At 46.2% G+C, this 20,287-nt stretch overlaps 1 protein-coding gene and 1 long non-coding RNA gene across 2 annotated transcripts in view; both read right to left on the bottom strand.

The window, feature by feature from the left end:
* The window catches only part of XYLT1 (xylosyltransferase 1), a 352,172-nt gene that overhangs the window by 303,021 nt on the left and 28,864 nt on the right, over nucleotides 1-20,287 (bottom strand). The window lies entirely within an intron of this gene.
* Nucleotides 272-20,035, bottom strand: LOC133238319 (uncharacterized). The gene is made up of 2 exons (XR_009733511.1): nucleotides 19,061-20,035; nucleotides 272-17,714 (listed from the first exon to the last, which is right to left on the bottom strand). It is a non-coding gene; the product is annotated as an uncharacterized LOC133238319 (long non-coding RNA).

Below are 20,287 nucleotides of genomic sequence, written 5' to 3'. Positions count from 1 at the left end.
GTTCTTTTCCATTATAGGTTATTATAAGATATTGAGTGGGCTTCCTAGGTGGTACTAATGGCAAAGAACCCACCTCTCAATTCAGGAGAAGTAAGAGATGCAGGTTCAATCCCTGGGTCAGGAAGATCCCCTGAAGGAGGGTGTGGCAACCCACTCCAGTATTCTTGCCTGGAGAATCCCATGGACAGAGGAGCCTGGCAAGCTACGGTCTATGGGGTTGCAAAGAGTCGGACACAAGTGAAGCACCTTAGCATGCATGCATGCAAGATACTGAATATATAGCCCCCTGTGCTATGCAGTAGGACAGGGAACTATATATTAATCCCAGACTCCTAATTTATCTCCCCCCATCCCCCGCTATCCCCTTTGGTAACCATAAGTTTGTTTTCTATGTCTGTGAGTCTATTTCTGTTTTGTAAATAAGTTCATTCGAGGCCACTGTGAATGGCCATCTAGTGTGCAGACTGCAAACGCGGGGCTGAAACCCAGCCAATGCCCCTCACCAAGCTGCGCCCAGGGAGGATGGCCCTCACCCAGCTGGACACTCTCCCCAGTCCTCCATCAAAAAAGTGCCTTTATCTTCCCAGCAAAGGCCCCGTATAGACCAGCACTGCCCCCAAGCCCAGATGTCCAGATTGGAGACCTTGACCCCTGGACACTTACGAGTTTTAAGGAACAATGTGATGACCGTGGCTGACTACGGTTACTCTTCCTGCTGCCCTCCTGGCCACCTCGCTGGGCTTGCCAGTGGAATCCAGGCCTGCTTTCTTCTATCCCTAAGCTGCAAACTCCATATGTGGCTGAAGCCCTCCCTGCCCAGCGGGTCTGCTCGCTTAGCGCTGGTACCTGCTCACTGATGCCATGTGAAATGGCAGTCACTGCCTGGCCTCAAGGACAAGGGTGGCCAGGTCTGCTCCCTGTGGCCACCAAGGAACAGCTGCCAGTTGGACTTGTTCAGAGCCCATCAAGATGATTTTTTTCCCTGCAAGGTCCCTCAGTGAGGACTGAATACTAATGAGCCTCTGGTACAAAGAAGGTCTCCTGCCACCCTGGGGGCCGGGCAGTGGAGTTGTGAGGGCCATCCTATGAACCATTCCTCCCCCACCTCACCCTCCTGTGCAGAAGTCAATACTAATCACTGTTATTTGAGGAGATGCTTAAAGACTCACCATGCCATGGTGGCAATGCCCCAAGAACAAGTCTTAGTCTAAGTATGTCCTGTAGCCAAAACCCATGGGAACAGAGATGTCAGAGGCCAAAGATGTCTTTGCCTCCTAAGAAAGAGCAGGAAGTCTGATCAGCCCTCAGTCTTACCCTCTGTGCCTGTCCTGAGAGCTTTGTCCGTCCAACGGCGGGTATGGACATCCTTTCCCAATTTCTCCCTCTGAGAAGATGGTGCATATTACCTGAACTTTAGAACCAGAAAGATCTGTGTTCAAATCCAGACACTTCCTAGCTCTGTGAGTTTGGGCTGCACTGCTAAATCTCTCTGGATCTCTATTTCCTCAGCTATAAAATGGAAGCACCAGAGTTATCATAATACTAGAAACAGTGGCAGACAAGTTATCCTATGTGGTTTGTGAACAAACCTTTCTGAAAAATTTCAGTAGTTTTGTATTTACACTGATGTATCCTATAAGGGTTTCCCTGGTAGCTCAGCTGGTAAAGAATCTGCCTGCAATACAGACAGTTCGATTCCTGGGTCAGGAAATCCCCTGGAGAAGGGATAGGCTACCCACTCCAGTATTCTTGGGCTTCCCTGGTGGCTCAGATGGTAAAGAATCTGCCTGCAATGTGGGAGACCTGGGTTCAATCCCTGGGTAGGGAAGATCCCCTGGAAGAGGGCATGGCAACCCACTCCAGTATTCTTGCCTGGAAAATCCCCATCGACAGAGGAGCCTGGCGGGCTACCGTCCAGGGAGTAGTGAAGAGTAGGACATGACTGAGCCATAGCACATTCTATAATTAAATAGGCCTTGTTAATACCATAACTTTATGGACAGTATAGGGTAAGTTTGACAATAAGTAAAAAGTGAGTAGATTATATATATATACATGAAAGTGTTAATCGCTCAGTGGTGTCCAACTCTTTGTGACCCTATGGACTTATAGTCTGCCAGGCTCCTCTGTCCATGGAATACTCCAGGCAAGAATATTGGAGTGGGTTGCTATGCCCTTCTCTCTCTCTCTCTCTCTCTGTCTCCATATATATATATATATATGTATGTATGTATGTGTGTATGTGTGTGTGTATATATATATATATATATATATAATTACTATTGCTGGGGAAAGTGTCATGGAGACAATGTTGAACATGGACACCCTCCCCCTCCCCACACATGCACAGTAGGTACGGTATAGACACCGCCTAGCGCATAGTAGGTGCTGGATCACTGTCTGCCTCCCTTTCCCATGGTCCTCCTGTCAGTGCAGCCTCAAGGCCTGTGACAGCATCAGCCTCCACCCCTGCCCTTGGCTCCAGGCTCATAGGGCTTGGCTAAGGCTTAGAAAGTTGGAGGCAGAATCTTGGGGATTTTTCCAGGCCGCCAGGGGGACGAGCAGGAACAGCCCTCAGCTTTGCAGGTCATGATTTCCCTTTAAGCGCCTCGTAAACAGCAGGGCTGGCCCACCTCCATAAAATTTTATTTGGGGCTTGCGATTCTCCACTCTTTCACACCATATGCTGCCCTTTTTCTGTGTGTTTAACTCCCTGCTGACAACTGATGAGACTTAGATGCGTGGATAGGGCAGGGTGAGAGCCAGGGAAGGCAGCTCATTAGCACTGTCTATAGATTTTAAAAGCCAAAAACCTATTTTTTTTGGACCTACCAATTATATAGGATGTCGAGTAGCTCCCCTCCCAATGGCCACCTTTAGATAGCTGTTGCTGCTGCTGCTAAGTCACTTCAGTCGTGTCCGACACTGTGCGACCCCATAGACGGCAGCCCACCAGGCTCCCCCATCCCTGGGATTCTCCAGGCAAGAACACTGGAGTGGGTTGCCATTTCCTTCTCCAATGCATGAAAGTGAAAAGTGAAAGTGAAGTCACTCAGTAGTGTCCGACTCTCAGCGACCCGATGGACTGCAGCCTTCCAGGCTCCTCTGTCCATGGGATTTTCCAGGCAAGAGTCCTGGAGTGGGGTGCCATCGCCTTCTCCACTAGATAGCTGAGGCCAAATCAACTGAAAAGGTGTATCAGCATTAATCAGGTCCATGGACTAAGAATTCTTAAATGTCTATGGAGCGATACAACCTTTCAATTTGCAGAAATCCCACATTAAATGTGCAGGATCCAAGTCCACATTTCAGGAAAGGCGCTTTGTTAACTGTTCCCAAGAACTCACCCAACTTTCATCGGCTGCTGTTCATGGCACCTGTGGCTACCCGTGCCCTGTACTAACGCCATTCACCTGAGCTGCTTTTCCTTCCTATGATATAGCTGGTCCCTGCGGCCATGTCCCTGCTTCAGGCTGTTCCTTGAGTGTGGATGTCCTTCTAGTATCTGCCCAGGGAGCTCAAAGACACCCTTCAGACTCAGCTAAGATGCCACTCCCTCCAAGAAGCCACCTCTGACTTCCTCAGAGTCAATGCCCTGCTGTGCTGAGCTACTTCTGAATCTCCCTGGTTGAGCTTTGTATTGTACAGTAGCCGCTTCCAAACCTGTGCATGTACTGGACCGTGAGCTCTGCCTCGAATGTTCCTTATGAGGCAAGCAGCAAAGGAAGTGAGCCATGTATGCTTAGGGAATGAATGAATACAAATCTGATGAGGGACACTGTCCATTCATCTAACAAATCTTCATTGAGCACACACCACATGTAGGGAGCTAAGCATCAGGATATCTCACTAAACTAGGAAGGGCACACTCCTGCCAGCATGGGGTTCACATCTAGATACAAGGAGACAAAGCTAAAAACAAACAAGAGTATTTCAGATAGTGATAAACATTATGACAACAATAAAATAAGAGCAGGGATGGGCCAACTACAGGCAATGGTTTCCCCAGCCCTGCTCTAGGCTATTATTTTATAAATCCAGCCTGCTACTGTTTCTATAAGTAAAGTGACTGAAACACAGCAATATCCATTTATCTACATCTTGTTTCTGACTTCTTTCTCACAACAATGGCAGAGTTGAATCGGTACACCATGGACCACATGGCCCACAAGCCCAAAACATCCCTATCTGGTCTTTTACAGAAGAGATCCCTGACATAGAGAGTGATTGCAGGAAAAGGGGGACTTAAAGTGGGTGGACAGTGGAGTCCTAAGACCAGGAGGATAAGAAGGAATCTGCCATGCAAATGTCTAGGGGAAAGGGTTCCAGGCAGAAAAAACAGCAAGTGAAAAGGCCCTGGGGTAGGTTTAAGTTCAGTTCAGTTCAGTTGCTCAGTCGTGTCTGACTCTTGAATTGCGACCCCATGAATTGCAGCACCCTGGGCCTCCCTGTCCATCACCAACTCCCGGAGTTCACCCAAACTCATGTCCATCGAGTCAGTGATGCCATCCAGCCATCTCATCCTCTGGCGTCTCCTTATCCTCCTGCCCCCAATCCCTCCCAGCATCAGAGTCTTTTCCAATTAGCCAATTCTTTGCATGAGGTGGCCAAAGTATTGGAGTTTCAGCTTTAGCATCATTCCTTCCAAAGAACACCCAGTGCTGATCTCCTTTAGGATGGACTGGTTGGATCTCCTTGCAGTCCAAGGGACTCTCAAGAGTCTTCTCCAACACCACAGTTCAAAAGCATCAATTCTTCAGCACTCAGCCTTCTTCACAGTCCAACTCTCACAACCATACATGACCACTGGAAAAACCATAGCCTTGACTAGACGGACCTTTGTTGGCAAAGTAATGTCTCTGCTTTTGAAATGCTATCTACGTTGGTCATAACTTTCCTTCCAAGGAGTAAGCATCTTTTAATTTCATGGCTGCAGTCACCATCTGCAGTGATTTTGGAGCCCCCAAAATAAAGCCTGACACTGTTTCCACTATTTCCCCATCTATTTCCCATGAAGTGACGGGACTAGATGCCATGATCTTAGTTTTCTGAATGTTGAGCTTTAAGCCAACTTTTTCACTCTCCTCTTTCACCTTCATCAAGAGGCTTTTGAGTTCCTCTTCACTTTCTGCCATAAGGGTGGTGTCATCTGCGTATCTGAGGTTATTGATATTTCTCCCGGCAATCTTGATTCCAGCCTGTGCTTCTTCCAGCCCAGCATTTCTCATGATGTACTCTGCATATAAGTTAAATAAGCAGGGTGACAATATACAGACTTGACGTACTCCTTTTCCTATTTGGAATCAGTCTGTTGTTCCATGTCCAGTTCTAACTGTTGCTTCCTGACCTGCATATAGGTTTCTCAAGAGGCAGGTGAGGGGGTCTGGTATTCCCATCTCTTGAAGAATTTTCCACAGTAGGTTTAGGCTTGTCTTATCCTAGAGACAGAAAGGAAGCCGGTGTGGCATACTGTAGTGGAGAACGGCACAAGACCAGACCATGGCAGGTAAAACACAGGGGATGCAGACCCTCCCAGGCCATGAAGGGCTCGTGTTAATATTCGTGAATAATTTCAAAAGACAGCGCAGTCAGTTCTCTTGTTTCTGACCAACAAGTGTTGAGACTGTCACCATAGAAGAGGAGGTGATGGCCATCAGCATGAATAAAAAAGACTAAAATGATGACAACCTTGCTCAAGACGTCTTTCCCACCAAGAACAAAGTCTCCCTGTCTAGGCACCCAGCTCTGCCTGACCACACTCCCACCCCTCACCATTGACACTGCCTCCAAGGTTGTCCAACTGCTCAGGTAAGATGCTTCTAGAACGGCTGAACCAGCGGGCTGTACATGTATCTCACGGACACTAATTTTATTTAAAAGGCTGTTTCTTTACTTACATTCATGTTTTCAAAGGAACTGTTCACTCTAAAAATCACAGGTTTAATATACCAGTAAAAATATACTTTTTCCTTAAAATATAATAAATACATTGTATTTTAAGGAAAAATATTCACCTGTCTACCCTAAATTCACCTGAGCTACACTTTGGGAAAAAAATAGCTGACATTTAGATGTGCCAGAACCCCATTTAGTGCAACCCATGACCAACCAGCTCCTGACATGATTTTGTGGAGGGAGGGCTGTAGTAGTATCAGAAGGAGTGGTGAGGTCAGAGGGCAGCTTAGGGAAAGTGGCCCATGCTCTGGAGTCAGACAGAGCTTAAATCTGATCCTATCAGTGAGCAGCTGTGTGCTCTGGGCCAAGTCAAACCTTGAGAGCCTCAGAATTCTCATCTGTAAGAGACAGCTGGGCTGTACACAGGGCAAGAATTAAGAGATATGCAAGAGTTGGCCCAGGCCGTGACAGACAGTAGATGCTCCATAAATGACCAAGCTGGGATGACTAATACATAATCTCCTAGATTTATCATTATGATCATCAAATGTCCTTTAGTCTCTCAAAAACTGTTAACAGCATCTTGTCACCAGCATGTCTAAGCTTCTGCAACATCCCTAGTGCCTGGCTCACTCACCGCCCTTTGGGGACCTCTTGGTAGAACAGTAATTTTCCATCGGGTTCACCAAACTAGGCCTCCTGTTTCTTGCTTCCCTTTCTTTTTTGTTTCCACAAGACTCCTGATGAACAATCGTTCAGAGGGGAGGAGGAAAGCGATTACAGCAATGTTCCTTGCTCTGGTCCCTGCTGGGTTGGGAAGCTGCTATTTCAGCCTCAATCAGCTACCTGCAGGGTCACTGGAAGCAATTCCTCCCCACAGGGACCAGGAGGAAGTGGCTCCCTTGGGAGTCTTCCACCAGTGACCTGTGGCCTGAGGTTCCGACTGTTAAGATGTCCCCAAAGACCTCAACCTAAGCCAGGTGGGAGCCCAATTTCTTTAAGGAGCACCCTTGTCAGAAAAGCGGCATCCCTCACTGACGCCGCAGGGGAAAGTGCAACATACAAGCCCTGAAAGCAATCACATCAGAGTTGTGAGGCTCAAATACTGACCTTGACTGGGGATAATCCGAACTTCACTTGGAGATGCCTCTGCAAGAGCAGATTCACCTCTCTAACCGCTTAATTTAAGAAATCATTCAAAGTGTTGTTTCTTCTCATGGCACACAGTAAGGCAGAGGAAGTCAGCCAGACACACGAAGGGTGGGTGGTGACACACGGCTGTGATACCATCACTGGCCCAGGATAACATAGCCGCTGGCTAATGGGATGTCACACACAACAGTTCTCAGCTCCCCCAGGAACGGGCACCGGATGGGTCTTCAGATCCCATCACTGGCTTCGAGTATTGGCTACCTACGTTGTAGGGCCTGATGCAAAAAAAAAAAGTGAGGGCATCTGTTTTTAAAGTTATTAAGAATTCCAAGGTGGTGACAACTGAGCATGAAACGAGCAGGGTGTGTCCTCCTGAGCAGGGAACCCAGGGCATCGGGCACACCCAGGAAGCCAATTCTGCTTGCTTCCCCCTCTGGGTGCCTCCTGTGGTTACTCTCATGAGATTTTCTCACTCTCACCCCACCCTGTGATTTGACAAGGAATTCTTTTCTGCTTTCTTCTACTTGTGAATGTCTCCATTTTAAGCCTTTACAAATAATAACAAATATGGCCTTCCAGTTTCACAAATAATGAATATCCTCTCTTGCAAAGAATAAAATGACATAAAACAACGCTCACCCAGAGCACTCTTCAAGTAGAGCTGGGTGGCATCTAAGAAATCAGAGCTCCTCTGAGTTTTTCAGTTTGTGGCTAAGAAACCCAAACCCTAAACTTCATCAAAGTTCAGTCACTTTATCCTAAGAGGCAGGCTCCCAAGAGAATCTGGGGATGGACGGCACTCATAACACAGAGGTGGGATGGGGGCAATGGGAGGGAGGGGGTATATGTATACATGGGGCTGATTCATGTTGATGTATGGCAGAAACCAACAGAATTATCCTCCGATTTTAAAGAAATCAAAAAAGAAAAAGAAGCGTCATGACCCAAAGCTTATAATAAATGGAAGATGCAAAAAGTCAAATAAGAAAAGCTAATACATTTTATTGGAGAAGGCAATGGCACCCCACTCCAGTCCTCTTGCCTGGAAAATCCCATGGGCGGAGGAGCCTGGAAGGCTGCAGTCCATGGGGTCGGGAAGAGTCGAACACGACTGAGCAACTTCCCTTTCCCTTTTCACTTTCATGCATTGGAGAAGGCCGTGGCAACCCACTCCAGTGTTCTTGCCTGGAGAACCCCAGGGACGCGGGAGCCTGGTGGGCTGCCGTCTCGGGTCGCACAAAGTCGGACATGACTGAATCGACTTAGCAGCAGCAGCAGCAGCAACACATTTTATTAAGTAACTAAAAATAAGTAAATTACAACTAATTAATGTTATATAATAAAAACCAAGTAAGAATAAAACCATCTCCAGATCAAATGTCAGCAACTTTTTCTGCACAGGTCTGGAAAGTAAACATTTTCAGTTCTGCCAGCCATAAGGCAGCTCTTAATTCTGCAGTTTGAGTCCCAAGGAGCCACAGATAATACAGAACGAATGGGTGTGGCTATGTTCTAATAAAAAAAAAATTTTTTTTTAATGAAAACAAGCATCTGGCCAGATTTACTCCAAGGGCCTATTTTGCTGATTCCAGATTTAGAGCAGCACTTTGCAAGCTTCAAAGTGCATGAACAGGACCTGGGGATCGAGTTAAAAAGAGATTCTGATTCTGGAAATTGCAGGTGGGGTCGGAGACTCTGCATTTCCAAAAGGATCCCAGAGGATGCCAATGCTGGTAGTCCAAGACTGCACTTTGAGTAGCAAAGGGAGTACACCACCCCCCCTCAAAAAAAAAGAGAAACACCTACCAAAGAACCCAAATTTATGAAATGCTTAGCAGAACACAGCATCAAAAAGTAATTTATTTTCTTATCATCGAGGAATAGAGCTATGCAATTTAAGTCCATCTCCAAGAGAGGACTACCATGTCATTGGCGATCAAGGACGGAGTTAACTACCATTATCAGAAGCAAAATGCTACACAGTTTTTAAGGACTGCTGTGATTTTCTGGTGACAGTTAACAGTGGCATATACCAATCAATGCAGGTAAATGAATCCATTCAAAGGCGGCCATGGATGGTAAATCACATTGTCCAATAAAGTCACTAAATTAGCGTCAGTGCGATGCAGAACTTTTTATAAGAGTGAATCCTCTTTGGAATGAGAAGGGTTACAGGGGAGCTGGAGCCAGCAAAGCTGGAGTGGGGGAGGGGAGTGGGAGTGAAGGACAGGGGCCCCTCTGGGCTGGAAGCTCTGACATCTGCTGGTGACGCGTATGTGGAAATTGGGGTCGAGACCCTTCTGGTGTGTTGTCGAGATCCCACTGAGGGCCTGCTCTCCACACGCAGGGGGCAATTTTTGTATTTCACCTACAATGGTCTCTAGTAAACAACTCCACTGTACAGCTCACAGTAAGAGCAGAAATGAATGGTTTTGATCATGCATTGTCGGTGAGAATGTAGAATGATGCAGCTTGGGAAACCTTTGGAAAACAGTCTGGCAATTCCTGAAAAAGTTAAATATAAATTTATCATATGACCCAGAATTCCACTCCTGGGAGTCTACCCAAGAGAAATGAAAAAGCATGTTCACATGCAGACTTGGGCAGAAATGTTCACAGCAGCCCCATTCACAGCAGCCCAAGTAGCCATCAACTGATGAATGGATAAAGAAAATGGCCATGATCCAGTGGAACACCACTCAGCAGCATGCCACAAGTTTAGACCTCAATGACATTATGCAAAGTGAGAAAAGCCAGATACAAAAGACCACATATGGTCTTAGCCCCTTTCTGTGAAAGGCCCAGAATGAGCAAATCTATAGAGGCATAAAGTACAAGAGCAGATGCCTGGGGAGTGACTACAGACTGGCCTGAAGAATTTAATATTGGCACAATGGAAATGTTTAAAAACTAGACTATGGTGATGGTTGGGCTTCCCGGGTGGCGATAGTGGTAAAGAACCTGCCTGGCAATGCAGGAGACAACAGAAACGTGGGTTCGATCCTTGGGTCGGGAAGATCCCCTGGAGGAGCGTATGGCAACCCACTCCAGTATTCTTGCCTGGATAATTCCATGGACAGAGAAACCTGGAGGAGTACAGTCCATAGGGCTGCTCAGAGTCAGACATGACTGAAGTGACTTAGCACACATGCATGCATGGTGATGGTTACACAGCTTGGTGAATTTACTAAAAAATCACTGGAGAGACATTACATTAAAATCACTGGGTACACATTAAAATGTGTAAATTTTATGGTACATAAATTGTACCTCAATAAAGTTGTTTTAAAAATTAAATGCTCCCTTTCCTGTGTCACTCTCTAGGTCTTAAAATACTTAGGAATCCCATACACTGCAACAAACCCAGAAGACCCTTTGTTTATTCCAGCTGAGGCTGAAGTGTCAGTCGCTCGGTCATGTCCGACTCTTTGTGACCTCAAGGACTATAGCCCACCAGGTTCCTCTGTCCACAGAATTTTCCAGGCAAGAATACTGGAGTGGGTAGCCATTCCCTTCTCCTGGGAATCGTCCCTACCCAGGCACTGAACCTGGGTCTCCCACATTGCAGGCAGATTCTACCATTTGAGCCACTAGGGAAGCCAGAACTTTGACTCAGGCAAACACCCTAAAGCTGTTGACTCGCCAAAGGAGGGAAATAAACAGGCATGGAAGAGTCCTTGATGTGCCAGCAAGCACGGAATTCACCTGTGGTTGGAGCATCGTCACCTAGCCCATCAGGATGGTGCCTCTCGAGATGGCTCCTCCACCCACAGCTTCGAGCCTCCAACCCAACCCGAGCCCACCAGGCTCACAAAGACCTCAGCCCAAGGGGAGTCAGAAGTGATGGCAGCTATGGTGAAGACCTAGACCATCAGCTGGAAACGGAAGAGAAAAAAGGAAACTTGGTATGCTGAGAGCCAATTCACCAACCCTCCAAATGCACCCACAAACTCACTCACCTACCAAGACAGCATGTTCTTTGATGCACGATATCACTGAAAGCGACTGAAAGTGACTCTCTGGGGTCACGTTCCAATGCCAGAAGCAACTTCTATGCTTGGAAGAAAGTAAAAACGTCTCCCTGGCAGTATAGCTTTGGCTTGCCCTCAAATGGTACCAAAAACGTCTTTTGAAATTCCAAGCTATTATGCTATCTCCTGGGCTTCTGGGTGGCTCAGCGGTAAAGAATCCGCCTGCAATGCAGGAGCTGCAGGAGACTTGGGTTCAATCCGTGGGTTGAGATGATCCCCTGGAGAAGGAATGACAACCCACTCCAGTATTCTCGCCTGGAGAACCCCATGGACAGAGGAGCCTGGCGGGCTATAGTCTATAGGTCACAGAGTCGGACACAACTGAAATGATTGAGCAAGCACACATGCGTGCTATCTCCTTCTCCGGGGAGAAGAAAAAACAAAAACAAAACAGAACAATCCAAATCACTTGCAGGAGATGATATAGTCCTAGCTGATGGAAAATCACGAAACATAAGAGGGAGGAAGCCGGAGGAAGCGTGTAGGGTGATCCCTAGTGTCTACATACAGCTTTCCTCTCCTAACTCACTTCATCACTCACAAACATACTGGACGGCAGCAGCCAAAGTCAAAGGCGGAACTTGGGGATGGGCACTGGGACTCGAGCTGACACACACGCCAGCCATGACCTCAGTCACCTGGGGGCCGGACCCAGGTAGCTGAGCCAACCAGGTACAGGAGGAGTCCTGTACAGGATGCTTTGGGGCTGGGAGAATGGAACTGGGGCTCCAGTTCGTGAATTAATAGCTCTCTCTCTGTAGCCCAGAAGGTGTTTGGATCAGGAACACTGGTTTCACAGCCAGAGGTCTGATAATCTCTTTCTCCCTTCCCATTGAAAAAGAAAGTATCTAAGATACTGGAGAATACAGTAAAATCCGTAACTCCATTTCCTCTCTTTCTCTCTCTCTCTTTTTCTTTCCCAGTGGCAAGGCTGGATAAGCTTATCAAGTGCAGGCAAACTACATCTTAGCTCTGATCCTTTCAAGAAATCCATTTGGCGCCTTTAACATTTCATTTAGCAGATTGAATTTCGGACATGTATTTATGGGGCTGGGTTTGCCCTTAACAGAGTATTGCATAAATCCCATTACAGTATCCACTTTAGCATGTTTGGGGTTTTCTAAGCCAGGGCTTTATTTAAGTGGACAGCCCCGGAATGAGCCACTCTGGCTCAGAAACTCTCCTCTCCCTCTGGATCCAATCTTTGCAGATTATCTCCATCATCATCAATGTCAAGCGATGTTTTAGGAGCAGTCCTTCTGGCACAGCCCGGAACGAGCCACGTCTCAGCCTCGCTGACCGAGCATCCTCACCCTCCAGTGACTTACATACGGGGTTCTGGTCCAGGAATCACTTCACCCCACATCCCTCTTTCTTCTGGCCATAGCCAGTGAAGGTTTGTTAACAATACAGTGTTTATTCTGTACGTCTTCAGTTTCCAACAAGAAAAGTGCATTACCTGTAATTTCTGGGGGAAAAATTATTAGGAAAAGTGAGCTATAGGAAAAAAACTGGGGAAGCAAAAGATCTGGGTTAGGAAGCCTTAGCAAGCCAGCTCCTCTCTTTAACCCTGAGATTAGCCATGGAAATAAATGGATTAGTAGCCCCAACCACAAGTGTGCCTGTAGCTGTAGAGATGAAAGGAGGGATGTGTGAGAAGGTAATGAGAGCACAGATAACCTGGCTGCCTGGTCCCTGCATTCGCCACACTCATCTTAGTTTTCCATTTCTCACTCATTCTCTCGCAGCAGGGATGGATGGGCCATTTACATTGCAGGCGGCCAGGCAGGAATGCGGCTAAAGATGCCCTTGGGGTAAGTAGCTCAGGGGTCCACCGTGGTGAGTGCCACACTGGAGAGGCAGGGAGTCACCAGGCTGGAAGTTTCCATCCTACTGGGACCTGTGCTGGAAGGTCACACAGAGCTCTCCAATCACCCAACTTTTCACATCGCTGACTCAAGAGCAGAAAGACAAGCAGTCAGCAGCGGTCCACCTCAGAAAGCCAGGTGAAACCGGAGGGCTGCCACCAAGCCCTCTGGGACCCTGTCTGGCAAAGAGAGGCAATCCAGCATCTAGCCACTTTGTCCTAGCGCACAAGCGAGCTTTTTTAAAAAAGCCCCAGCAGCTGCAGTAGTGAAGAAATACACATGACGAGGGGCTCCAGGGCTATTTCAGGCTCTGTCTCTGGCGGATGGCAGCTGCAGCTTTGGTTACATCTAAGTTTGGCCTCAGAGCTTGTGGGGGTACACGGTGCCTGACGAGAAAAAGCATGTCTGGTGATGTCATCGACTCCTTCAGCCAAGGTTTACAGAGCTCCTGCCACGTGCCAGGCTCCAGGCAAGGGGCTGGCATCCAGTGGGGCCTGCCCACAGGAGATGACAGTCCAGGAAGGGACATGCAGGGAGCAGCAGATATGGGGCCAGTGACACGGTTGAGACAGCATGGCTCCTCCCAACAAGACCAACAGGTGGCCAAAGAGGATCGTGAGAACTGAAAACCCAGTACACTCTCTCCAAGGCTTAGTCTTCTTTTCTTAAATATTTATTCTGATTTGCTTATTTGGCTGCACTGGGTCTTGTGGCATGCAGGATCTAGTCCAGGGATTGAGCCCGGGCCGCCTGCATTGGAAGTGTGGAGTCTCAGCCACCAGGGAAGTCCCCTTAATCTTCTAAAGAGTCTCATCTGCTTTATTTTCTTCCTGTCCCACTTGCCTGAGTGTGGCTGGGGACAGATGCTGTGCACAATGCTTGGGTACTACAGGAGGCATGAAACATATGACTTCATTTCAGTTCAGTTCAGTTCAGTCATGTCCGACTCTTTGTGACCCCATGAATCGCAGCATGACAAGCCTCCCTGTCCATCACCAACTCCCAGAGTTCACTCAGACTCACATCCATCGAGTCAGTGATGCCATCCAGCCATCTCATCCTCTGTCGTCCCCTTCTCCTCCTGTCATCAATCTTCCCCAGTATCAGGGTCTTTTCAAGTGACTCAGCTCTTCACATCAGGTGGCCAAAGTATTGGAGTTTTAGCTTCAACATCAGTCCTTCCAATGAACACTCAGGACTGATCTCCTTTAGGATGGACTGATTGGATCTCCTTGCAGTCTCAGGGACTCTCTAGAGTCTTCTCCAACACCACACTTCAGAAGCATCAATTTTTCGGCCCTCAGCTTTCTTTATAGTCCAACTCTCACATCCATACGTGACTACTGGTTCATTTATGTCCAACTAAATTAGATGCCCAGGTACTATTATGTCTCCATCTTAGAGCTGAGGAAATCGAGGCTCAGAGAGATGAAGTGATTTCCCTAAAGTCACACAGACAGGAGGAGGTGGAGCGATGTGACTGAAGGCTGCCTGGCTTGAATCCCTGCTTGTAAGCATGATGCCCCCTCATTTTTCAAGGAAGTTTGCTGTGGCTCCAGATATGGTGGGTGGCACATAGTAGGGCTCAGCCAATGTCTGCTAAATTAAATTTGATCATCTTATTTAAAGCAACTGCAGTCACTCTCAGCTTTGAAGCTATGGGCCAGGAACAAGGTCATTTTATAAAAATGGAAAGCAGAAGTTTACCCTAAGGAATTTCTTGGAGTTAAAGGTAGGAATCCAGAAAGGAATCTATTCAAATGACCACAGAGCTAAGACATGGCCTCAATATAGGATGATTAAATGAGATGTGCTGAAGAATTACATAACAGCTCAGAAAAACAATTTAAGTCTCCACTGGCACTTTCCTTTTTGTAAAATTAGCATTTCTGTTAAGCTCATAATATAGGAGCAGAGGGTTTTATATAACTGCTTGGGTCACACAGGGAAATAAAGACTTATTCCACTCACTTTTCAACACTTGTGCTTCCCAGAGAGAACAGTGCAGAAGGCCATCCAAATGAGGTGGCCGATCATGGTAATAACAACAGTAATAATAACTGACCCTCCTTGTGTACTTCCTGGTTGCTAGACCCATGCTAAATGACCTAAATGCACCATTCCATTTAATCCTCGTGAAGACCCTTCTACAACAGGCAAACATCATGGCTCCCCTTTTACAGAAAGGTAAACTGACTAAAGCCAGGCTCAGAACACAGGTCACGGGACTGAGAATCATGTGACTCAGTCTTTAACTCACATTTGCAACACTGCTGCAAATAACACTGAAGATTATGTCAAAGGAAAAAAAAAAAAAAGCTTGCCAAAATCCCAACATCTCAGACAGGAAGGCAAGAAGGCCAGGGCCATCTGGGCCTGTGTCGGATACAAGCTGCCTGCTTCCCACTTTACTGGCATTTCCCTGGACTAAACTCCCACACGTGGCCACAGAAGAGCACTTTTCAAGCCCAGCATCCTCTGCCTCCACTCATATTTGGCTCCACCGCAACCAAGAAGGCATCTGGGGACAAGTGATCTTTATCTCTACCAAATGTTTATTGGGCTCACTCCAGGAAATGGTCCCATGTTAAGCCAATGTGCACAATGTCACCCACATCTGCTTGGCATGCACTCGTGTCCACATTGTAGCACTTGGAATGATGTCTCTCTTGGAGTGTCGCCCTGGAAAAGTGTCACCAGACCCAACAAGATCAACAGCCTACTTTTTATGGAGCAGTTCTCTAGATAAAGAGAGCAGAGGGAAAGTGGGATCAGAGCACTCCTTTGAAATACCTCTCTCTATGCACCAGTTTACAGAAAATTGTTCTTGGGGGCGGGGGACCTTTCAGAAGTATGAAGAAACATAAATCTGGCTAGTTTTTAAAAGAGAGTGAGATTCACCTTCCTGGATTCCAGTACCATTTCCCCAGAGCCAAATCGTGTTTCACAATACTTGTAGCAGAGAGGCTTAATCCTGGATGCCACTTGGTGTACACAGCCATTCTGGGCGGACCATTCACTCTCTTCTGTAAATCCCTCCCCTAGAGGGAGAGCTGAGGTTTAGTGCCTCATGTTTCAGGAACAGAATATGGCAGAAGCGATAGTATGTCATGTCCAACGTTCAGTTATATAAGAACTGCAGCTCTCTTCCCTATGGTTCTCTTCTTGGATCACTGGCTCTAGGGGAATCCACCTGCTCTGCTGTGAGCTGCCCTATGATGAAGAACTGAAAAAGACATCCAGATAACCACCAGCAATGAACCGAAGGCCCCAGTCCACCAAGAGGCTATGAGAAGCCACCGCCTGCTGACAGCCGTGTGAGTGAGCTGGGAAGCAGATCTCCCCGCCTCCCCAGTTGAGCCTTCAGATGAGACCACAGCTATAGCCACCAGTTCAAATGCAGAATGAATGAATAACTTTAGTTATCTTTTCTAATAAATAATATATGTTCATTGAGAAAAATTAAGAAAATGAGATTCAGATTCAAGAGAGATTATGAACAAAAACACTCAGCTAAGCTGTTTATATAACAGATCCCTGACCCACAGAGACTGAGATGATAAATGTCTGCTGTTTAAAACCACTAAGCTTTAGGTATAATTTGTGCACAATAGGTAATTAATACAGTGCCACATAGGATCAATTTGAATATCACTGATGAAACACATTTCATGCTATGGGACATAAGGGGCTAAAAGTATAAATGGTAAATTTCTTTGTACTATAAAGACAAAGGTGAGTGCCAGAACCTTTGGAGATTCTACAGCAAAAACTAGGGCACCAATCAGAAGGCTTTAGATGAATCTGCACTTATTTTGTGAAGACAGAAATGAACAGACACCATCACTGGACCAACGAAAAGGCAAAGGACAAAAACTTTCCTGAGAACCATTTTCAACATGGAAACACAAATGGATGTCAAACCTTTACCATTTTAACAATTTATGGAGATGTGCTCACTCACACAGGTAAGCAAAAAGAATAAATCAGAATGACTGTCTGAACAAGGATCCATATCCATACTCATATCTAGCTATAGTCAGTGCAACTATATTCTTGGTCAGTGACTTGTACCAGCTCTTTTTCAATTCTTTGACCTTGATTATACAGGGGAGTAGCAAGACCATGGGCCTTAGGGTTGCAATGATCTGAGTTCCAAGGCCCACCTCTGCCCTCACTAGCTATGTGACCTCGGGAAGACAGAAACAGAGTTTTATTATCTCATCTGCAATAAGGGGAAAAAATCCACATCACTGCAGCAACGCAAAGGTTTGTTGTGTCTATATTTGAAAGTGCTTAGTGTGGTCTATGGCACAGTTGCCCAATAAAATACAAGCTTCCTTGTGTAAGCTCTTCCCGGGCTCTCTGCTGTGGTCTGTGAAAACCCAGGCTGAAAATCTCCAGTGGATGTGGGAGTCATCATCATCCAGGAATTTAAAGCAAAGGCAGCTGATCTAGAAACATCAAATTCCAACACTTACTAACGGTGTGTCTATGAGCACCTCACTTTGCCTTGTCTGTAAAATGAGCATAACACCAGCACCCACCTCTGTTCTGATGACTGAGGGAAACAAGGTAATTAAGGACTTGGAGTAGTGCCAGGCATGCAACGGACGTTAAATAAACGGTAGCTATCTTGTTAAAATCATTTATTATTCTTATTCTCACTCTGATTATTTAAGTCATAATTTAATTCAATTGGTTACACAGAGGTCTATGGGACAAATCCAGTCCATGAAATGTTTTGTTTGCTTCACACAAGATGTTACTAAAATAGATAAATGAAAAAATCTGAATTAGTTGCCAATATATATGAGATCACAGTGAAAAATCTAAATTTCTGGTTACTCATAAAACTCGAAAGAGCAGATAACCTTGGGCCTGATTCTCTCAAAGTTATAGGCAACTACAGCCAAGAAGCCACCATCCATGGAAGGCGGTACTTGCTCTTCTGTTCACCACTGTCCCCATCACTCCCTATCGCCCCACATACGTCCCACAGAACTGCATAGCCTTAAGGACATTTGGGTTTTTGACCCTTGCTTTAATTCCTTAAAGATTTGCCTCCACTAAGACTTTATTTTTAATATCAAGTACTCTAAGTAGCAATGGCAAGAATAGATAATGAATAAGATTAAGTCTTCCCTAAGGAAATCCTCAGCAACAGTAAGTGCCAGATAATGGCTGAGGATAAAGATAGAGTCAGATCAGAAGGATAAAGATCCAGCTCTCTGCAACAACCCTCTGCGCATGACCCAAAAACGAGCTGCCGGAGCTTAAGTATCAAAATTCCACCCATCCCCCACTGCCAATCCAGTGATGGTTAATTTTATGTCCATTTGACAGGGTCACCAGCTGCCCAGATCTTTAGTCAAACATTATTCTGGGTGTGTCTGTGAGGGTGCTTCTGGAGGGGATTCATGTTTGAATTGGTAGGCTGTTTAAAGCACATCTGTCCTCCTTGACACGGGTAGTAGTTTTGTAATGTAGTTGCTAAGTCATGTCCGACTCTTTCGACCCCCATGGACAGTAGCCTGCCAGGCTCCTCTGTCCATGGGACTCTCCAGGCAGGGATACTAGAGTGGGTTGCCCTTTCCTTCTCCAGGGTAACATGGGTAGGCCTCACCCAATCAGTCAAAAGTCTGAAGAGAAGAGAAAGGCTGAGCCTCTTCCAAGTAAGGAGAACCCCTCCTGACTGACAGCCTTCAAACTGGGAGGAGGTTTTTTGTTTCCTGCCTTTAGATACAATCTGAAACAGCCTGCCTGGCCTTCAAGCTGAAACTTGTATCGGTCTTCTCGGGCTTTTAGGCCTTCGGACTTAGACTGAAATCACACTCTCAGCTCTCTTAGATCTGCAGATTGCAGACTTCCCTGCCTCCACCAGAGTGTGAGCCAATTCCTTATAATAAGTCTATTTCTCTCCTCATATACATCCTGTTGGTTCTGTTACTCTGGAGAAACCTAATACAACCCCCTTTTCAATAAGAAAAAAAAAAAAAAAAACGTTATCAAACCAATGGTACAAAGCTTACAACTGATGGAGAATCAGAAGCAAAGAATCATGGGAAACTCTGCCTCTTCCCTTGAAGAGGGAAGCTGAGGAGGCTCAACTACCTAGAGGATTATCAGCTGCTACGGGTTGACTGGAGTATCTTTTTAGCTTCAGAAAGTCCCTCGACTCTGGGTCTCAGTGAGCTTGATGGATTCTCTTGCCGAGGAACGGGGCAGGGACAACCCCAGGGAATGCAGGGAAGATGTGCAAAGCATGCTCCCATAAGTCTTTGCAGCTCTCTTCCCGCTTCCCCCATTTCCTCCTGAGCCCAACTCTCCACATCCTTTGTCGCTCTCGGGAGAAAAGAAAACACAACCACTTATTCCCATCCTGCCGGAGTAAACCGAGAGTGGTGGTGTGGGAAATTCGGATTTTCTTCTTCACACATTCGTCTTGGTTTCCTAAATTTTCCTCAAAGAATTATGTGTCTCTTTAATCAGCAAAGATAATAAAAGTTACCAATTCATTCTTCATTCATTCTACAGCAGGCATGGAGCTCAATGCTTAGAGACTGGGGGCACTGGAACCAGACTGCCTGGATGCAAATCCTGGCTCTGCTCTGTGACCGTGAGCAACAATCTGAAACCCTTTTGTAAAATAAGCACAGAAATAGTCATTACCTCATAGGGCTGCATGGATTAAAATTCAAGTGAAGGGCTTAACATGTGCTTGGCAAACAGCAAATGCTAATTAATTGCTACTGTCACTGTTGTTTTATAATATTTACATATTCACTCTATGTACATATAGTAACATATTTATATAATTATAGTATTTATTGAGTGCTTGCTATATACCAGTAATAACATTAACCCCCACTCCATGTGTCTTAGCCTGTGTCAGGCATTACACACACATACACACACAATCTCATTCTCAGTGTCTGTCTCTCTATCACTGTTAATCTCTTTCTCTTTCTCACTAACTTCAAATCACTACCAAAGGTGATCTGGTAATTTGCAACAAGAGAATGAGGCAGGTAGAAATAAGAGGCCATACTGACCAGAAGTGGAGTGAGTATCCACTTACTCCATTAACTCTGATCCCCAGCATGGCACTCAGCACCTAGAACATTCTCAAAAAAGCACTAGCTGAATTGGAGTTAGAACCTGCCTGTCAATGCAGGAGACATAAGAGACGCATGTTCGATCCCTGGATTGGGAAGATCTCCTGGAGGAGGGCATGGCAACCTACTTTTGCGTGGAGAATCCCCAGGGATAGAGGAGCCTGGTAGGTTACAGTCCATGGGGTCACAAAGGGTCAGACACAACAGAAGTGACAGCACACAC

Source organism: Bos javanicus, chromosome 25, assembly GCF_032452875.1.
Source record: "Bos javanicus breed banteng chromosome 25, ARS-OSU_banteng_1.0, whole genome shotgun sequence".
NCBI classification, from domain to species: domain Eukaryota; kingdom Metazoa; phylum Chordata; class Mammalia; order Artiodactyla; family Bovidae; genus Bos; species Bos javanicus.
The sequence above is the reverse complement of the archived record's forward strand: the minus strand, read 5'-3'. Positions and strand labels throughout refer to the sequence as shown.